We start from the raw sequence: 6,330 nt of genomic DNA, 5'->3' as shown, positions 1-6,330 counted from the left end.
CACTACACCATGGTACGCTGATTTTGTCAATTATTTGGTGAGTGGTTTACAGCCACCTGATTTGAATAGGCAGTAGCTCAAGAAATTCTTTCATGATGTGAGATTTTATTATTGGGATGAGCCCTATTTGTACAAGCAATGTTCAAATCGAATCATGAGGCGTTGTGTGCCTAAGGATGAAGTTTCTAGCATACTAGAGCATTGTCATTCAGCTTCTTATGGTGAACATTTTGGTGGGCAAATGACAGCTGCTAAGGTTTTTCAATCAGGGTACTATTTTCCTTCTATCTTCAAGGATGCTCATGAATTTGCTAAGAGATGTGACCGCTACCAGCGTGTTGGAAATATTTCAGCAAGGAGTGAAATGCCTTTGAATAGCATCCTTGAAGTGGACTTGTTCGATGTTTGGGGAATCGACTTCATGGAGCCATTTTCACCATCATTTGGAAATTTGTATATCTTGGTAGTGGTTGACTACGTCTCTAATTGGGTTGAAGCAGTGGGAAGTCCTACTAATGATTCCAAGGTGGTCATGAAGTTCTTACATAAGCATGTGTTCACCTGTTTTGGCACTCCAAGGGCGCTTATAAGTGATGAAGGCACCCACTTTGTGAACAAGATTTTGGCAGCTTTGTTAGCCAAATATAGTGTGAAACACAAGATTGCTACAGCCTACCACCCTCAAACAAATGGTCAAGCAGAAATATCCAATAGAGAGATCAAAGGAATCTTAGAGAAAGTGGTGAATCCTAGTAGAAAGGATTGGTCTCAGCGATTGGATGATGCTCTTTGGGCTTATAGAACGGCTTTCAAAACCCCTTTGGGAATGTCACCGTATTGTTTGGTTTTTGGGAAAGCTTTCCATTTGCCCATTGAGTTGGAGCATAAGGCATATTGGGCCACTAAGAAGTTGAACATGGATCTCCAAGCTGCTGGAGAAGCTCGAAAGTTACAGCTAAATGAGCTCAAAGAGATAAGGTTGTTCTCCTATGAAAATGCTAAGTTGTACAAGGAGAAAACTAAGAGGTGGCATGATCAGAAAATTCAAGCTCGAGTCTTTGAGAAGGGGCAGAAAGTATTACTCTTCAACTCGCACCTGAAGTTGTTTCCTGGCAAGTTGAAGTCCCGCTGGTCTGGCCCATTCACCGTGGTGAAAGTTTACCCCTTTGGAGTAGTTAAAGTTCGGGAAGATTAATCCGGAAGGGAGTTTAAAGTGAATGGGCAAAGTCTGAAACATTATTGGGGAGGTGAGGTCGACTGCGAGAAGACCTCCATCACTTTGGAGGATCCTTAAAGCTGTGCTGTTTTGGGTTGTCTAGTGATTCATGCACTAATTGAAAGACAACCCAGCAAGAAGCAACTGTAAAATAATAGTGTCTATAAAAAAAAGAAGAGAGAAAAAGAAAGAAAAGAAATATATATAAGTGTTTTGAATTATTTTATTTTTATTTTTAATTTTTGTAATTTTAATTCCATTTTATTGTGATGTTTTTGGAGTGGTTTTATGTGTATTTTGGTGTTTCAGGTGTCAAAAAAGCAAGCAAATGGTGTGGTTGTAGTAACTTTGGGGGTCTAATGGTTTTGCAAAAGTTTTGCTTCAGCAAAATGCACGCAAATATTTTCGAAAAAAAGGAGTTACGTCAAATTTGGGTTGCTGAAGCAAGACTTATGTAAAATGGTGGCAATTTGGGCAGGCTAAATTCTGGGCCTTGGGTTCATTCGAAACAAAAAATATATATATTATATTTATATACAATACTATACATATTAATACATATATATTAAAAAAAACAAACAAAAAGCAAAATTTTATTATATCTAATAATATATATATGCATATACCGAAATTTATACAATTATATATATGTTATAAAATAAACACAATATATAGATATATGTATAATATCATTAACATCTATATTATATATATATAAAATATATATAGGTTAATATAAACCCAGATACCCTATTCAGCTTCGGCACCACCATCATCATCTCCCTTTTTCCTCCTTCGAGTGAACAGTAACCCCCGCACCTCACAACCCACCAGCCCAAACCCAAGCACACAGTTCCCAACGCCCAGCACCCTCGGAGCACCAGGTGTGGCTCCCACTCACGCGCGACACCCAGGTGTGGCTCTGTGCACGCGCCTCCTCCTTTCCATCCAGTCGACTGAAGCAGCCAGAACCACTCCTAGGAGCACATCTGCCTAGCTACATTAAGCCATCAGCGCCCACGGCCACTTGAAGGAGACCCATGCGCACCCAGAAGACCAAACTACTCACCACCCACGAACCCCAGGTGTGCATTTGGCCAGACGTGACCCAAACCCAACAGCCCCTCGCACTGTCTTGGCATCCCAGGCGTCTCCAAGCCTCAGAACCCTGGAGAACCACACAGAGGCGCAACACCCAGGCGCCATTTGCTCGGGTCCCTTCGCACCCACCAAATACCCCCAAGTCCACGAGCACCTGAGTCAACGTTGTGTGTAAGTAAAGCCAACACTCTTTTTTTTCCAAAATGACCATTAAAACACGAGCCCAGAGACACAAACTCCAACCAACCTCTACCCTATCTTCCACTGTCCCACCACCAGACAAACCAAGACCCCAACCAACCTCTATCCCACAACCAACCAAAAATAAATCCAAAACCACCACTGCCCCACCAAAAGCCCCACAAATTCCCACTACCACATTACTGTTGCCTCCCCTAGCAACTGTAAATGCTCCTACCCCCACCAAAACTATCCCACCAGCCACTAAATCAACACCAACCCGACCCAAATCCAAGAGAGCTGCAAAACCCACATCCGCCGCACCTACTCCAAAGAAACAAAAGGCCTCCTCTTCCACCAAAGCTGCCTCCCAGGCAGCACCCAGTGCCGTACCGACCCCTTCCACCAAGAAAAACACAGTCCGTTCAGGCCCCACTAAAAATTTTTCTTCTGCTCAGGCCAAGGCACAGTATGAATCCATTAAAACCAAGAAGTTTCTCCAAAAAAGGGATTCTTACCCACCACTGTTGAGCTGCCAAAATTTATCAGTAGAGTCATTGAGCAGCACGATTGGGAGGTTTTCTGTCAAAATCCAGTGCATGCCCTCATCCCATTGGTGCGAGAGTTTTATGCCAACATAGCCTCTTCTGAGAATTCTGAACTGCTTGTTCGAGGCAAGGTTGTCTCCTTTGCTGGTGAGGCTATTAATTCCCTCTTTGGGTTAGCCAATGTTGAATGCGCTGCATATAATGAGATGGTCTTGGTCCCTTCACCAGAAAACTTTGACAAGGCGCTGCAACATGTTGCAGCCCCCGGCGCTCAGTGGTGTATCTCTTCTGGCGGTGTGTGCACTCTCTTGCGCACCTTTATTTTGCTAGAAGCTTGAGTGTGGTTAAATTTTTTTAAATACCGCTTGCTGCCCACTACGTATGACACTACGGTGTCCAAGGAGAGGGTGCTCCTGCTATACTGTATGTTGGCTGGCTTGAGTATCAATGTGGGTCAGTTGATCTCTAGACAGATTACTAGCTGCGCCAAGAAAAAAAAGAAGGGAAAGTTGTTCTTTCCATCACTCATTACACAGCCGTGCATTAGAGCTGGGGTGCCTTTTGCCTCCACAGAGGATGTACTCTTCGAGCGTTGGGACATCGATTTCAATATCACTGGTCAGAGTCGTGTGACTGCCTCAGCAGCTGGGCCATCCACGATGCCTCCTCTACCAGCTCCGCCCCTTGCTCCTGCACTCACTGGCCTCATTGCTCAGCAGAGGGAAATTCTTGGTCCGCTGGTGTCCCTGGAAGCTCAGCAGCATGACTACTGGAAGTACGCTAAACAACGGGATATCGCGCTCATCAAGTCCCTTCAGCGGAATTTCACCAAACTAACTGCTGCATTCCTAGTGTTCCCTAGCTCCATCTTGGAGGCCTGAACTGCTCCAGTTGTTCATGATGACCCTAGTCCTTCGGATGCTGATTTCGAAGACTAGGTAGAGGGAGCCTCTTTAACCCACCTTTTGATTTGCATTTACTATTCTGTACTTAATTCCTATTTTGAACTATCTTGTTGTTTACCTTCCATTGTCCATTCACTACAACAAAATAGGGGTTTTATGACTTTATTTGGGAGACATTTAATGTCTACAATGTCTCCCAATTGGGAAGACGTTGTAGGCGGGGTCATTGTAGGTATAGGTCTCACGTCTCCCATTGGAAGAGGTGGGAGACTTCCCAGGTCTCCCAGTGGGAGAGGTTGAAAGTCAAACATTGACTTTCAACCTCTCCCAATGGGAGACATTGAAAGTCTCCCAAATTTAAAAAAAAAATTAACTAAATTTATAATTAATATTATTTATATTTGATTTAATAATTAATTAAATTAAAATTATTTTAATTTAAATTTAAATTTATTTAATAATTAATGAAATTGAAATCAATTTAATATTAATTTAAATTAAAATTGGCATAATTAATAAAATAAAAATATGCAAGCAACACCTTTATTCTTTCATTAGCATGCCACGACAAACTTACCATCCTTTATTCTTTCATTAGCATGCCACGACAAACTTTTAGCATGCTCGACATTTCTAAACAATCGGATGAAACGAGGAATTGGCGGATGGTACCACAAAACTTTGGCAGGTACTCCTTCCTTGACATCGTCACCATTTCTTTTCTTTTTCCATCGGGACTCACCATAAGTAGGACACGATTTTGCGTCTACAAAGCTATTTCGTTATAATATGCAATCATTAGGACATGCATGAATTTTTTCGTACTGCACGCCTAATAAGCATAACGTCTTCTTTGCCTCATAAAATGAAATTGGAATTTCATTATCTTCGGGCAATAACTCCTTCAAAAAACTAAATAAATCAGTAATGCTTTTATCACTCCAGCCATGTTTAGCTTTTAGATTGTACAACCTAAGAAGTGCATATAATTTTGTAAATCTTGTACAACCAGGGTAAATTGGTTTCTCAGCATCATTAAGGAGTGTCTCAAACTTATTTGGGTCTACTCCTAATCCAAAATGTGCGTCGTCAATCATTTCATCTAATGGATCTCAGTTCTCCTCTACTATATTTCTCCTCACTCCTTTTTGTCTACTTGGCAGAGTTGGAGCAATAAGAGTTATCTCCCCATGGTAATACCAAATTGTGTAACTCTTGTCGATCCCATTGAAATATAAGTGTTCTTTAATCTTTTTAAGATCCATCTTTTTAACATTTCCACACTTAAGACATGGACAATAAGTAAAATTTGGGTCTTTCACATTTTCCGAACAAAACCTTAAGAACAAATCGACCGCGTTCCTATATTCTGCAGATAACCTATTCGCTGACATCCATTGTTTATCCATATATTCTCCTATGTCTATCAAAAAGAAAAAAAATGACACTAAATAAGCACGTGATAAACTTGGATGTCTATATAAAACTAATCGTTTATTTTCCTAAATAAAATCGGGCAGCATTTCCCCTATAATAGTGACCTAACCATCTGCATGTGAATAGCAAAACAAACAATTCAAACAACATACAATAAGTTTCTTCCTTATAGGATGTCTATATAAAACTAATTGTTTATTATCCTAGATAAAATCGGGCAGCATTTCCCCTATAATAGTGACCTAACCATCTGCATGTGAATAGCAAAACAAACAATTCAAACAACATACAATAAGTTTCTTCCTTATAGCTCCGCAACACACAACCAAATTTCTCAGAACCTACTTCACTAAAACACACAAGTTCTCAACCTTCCGTTATCACCCCAGCACACAATTTTAATCTCAGAACCTACTTCACTATGGATGAATATTTAAGATATTCAAACTCCAATGAGCCACTAATTATAACCTAAACAAAAAATCAATAAAAAATTTCATAACCTAAAAACTCAATAATCAACAAAAACATAAAAATTTTCATATATTTATATTTTCAAAATTATTTAATAAATTTATTTTAACATAACTATATATATAACAAAATAGTTAGAATTTTTTTAAAAAAAGTTTAAATATATATACAAAAATATATATAAATTTCGAAATAAAAAATGATAAAAATTAAAAAAAAATCATGAACATATATACTCTAATGAATTCTATACAATGTGATAGGTTAAATTTAAAAAATTATAAGAAATCATAAATCTATAAAAAAAACTTCCATGAAAAAACTGATAAATCCTACAATGTATAGAAAAAAACGCATAAAAATGTAAAACTAACACAAAATCATGTATATTACTCATCCTAATGCTAAACCTATGATTTTTTTTTTCAAAATAATTAACTAAAATTCAAGAAAATAAAAAAAAAAACTT

Source organism: Humulus lupulus, chromosome 3 (assembly GCF_963169125.1).
Source record: "Humulus lupulus chromosome 3, drHumLupu1.1, whole genome shotgun sequence".
Classification (NCBI taxonomy): domain Eukaryota; kingdom Viridiplantae; phylum Streptophyta; class Magnoliopsida; order Rosales; family Cannabaceae; genus Humulus; species Humulus lupulus.
Note: the sequence above shows the minus strand (reverse complement) of the source record.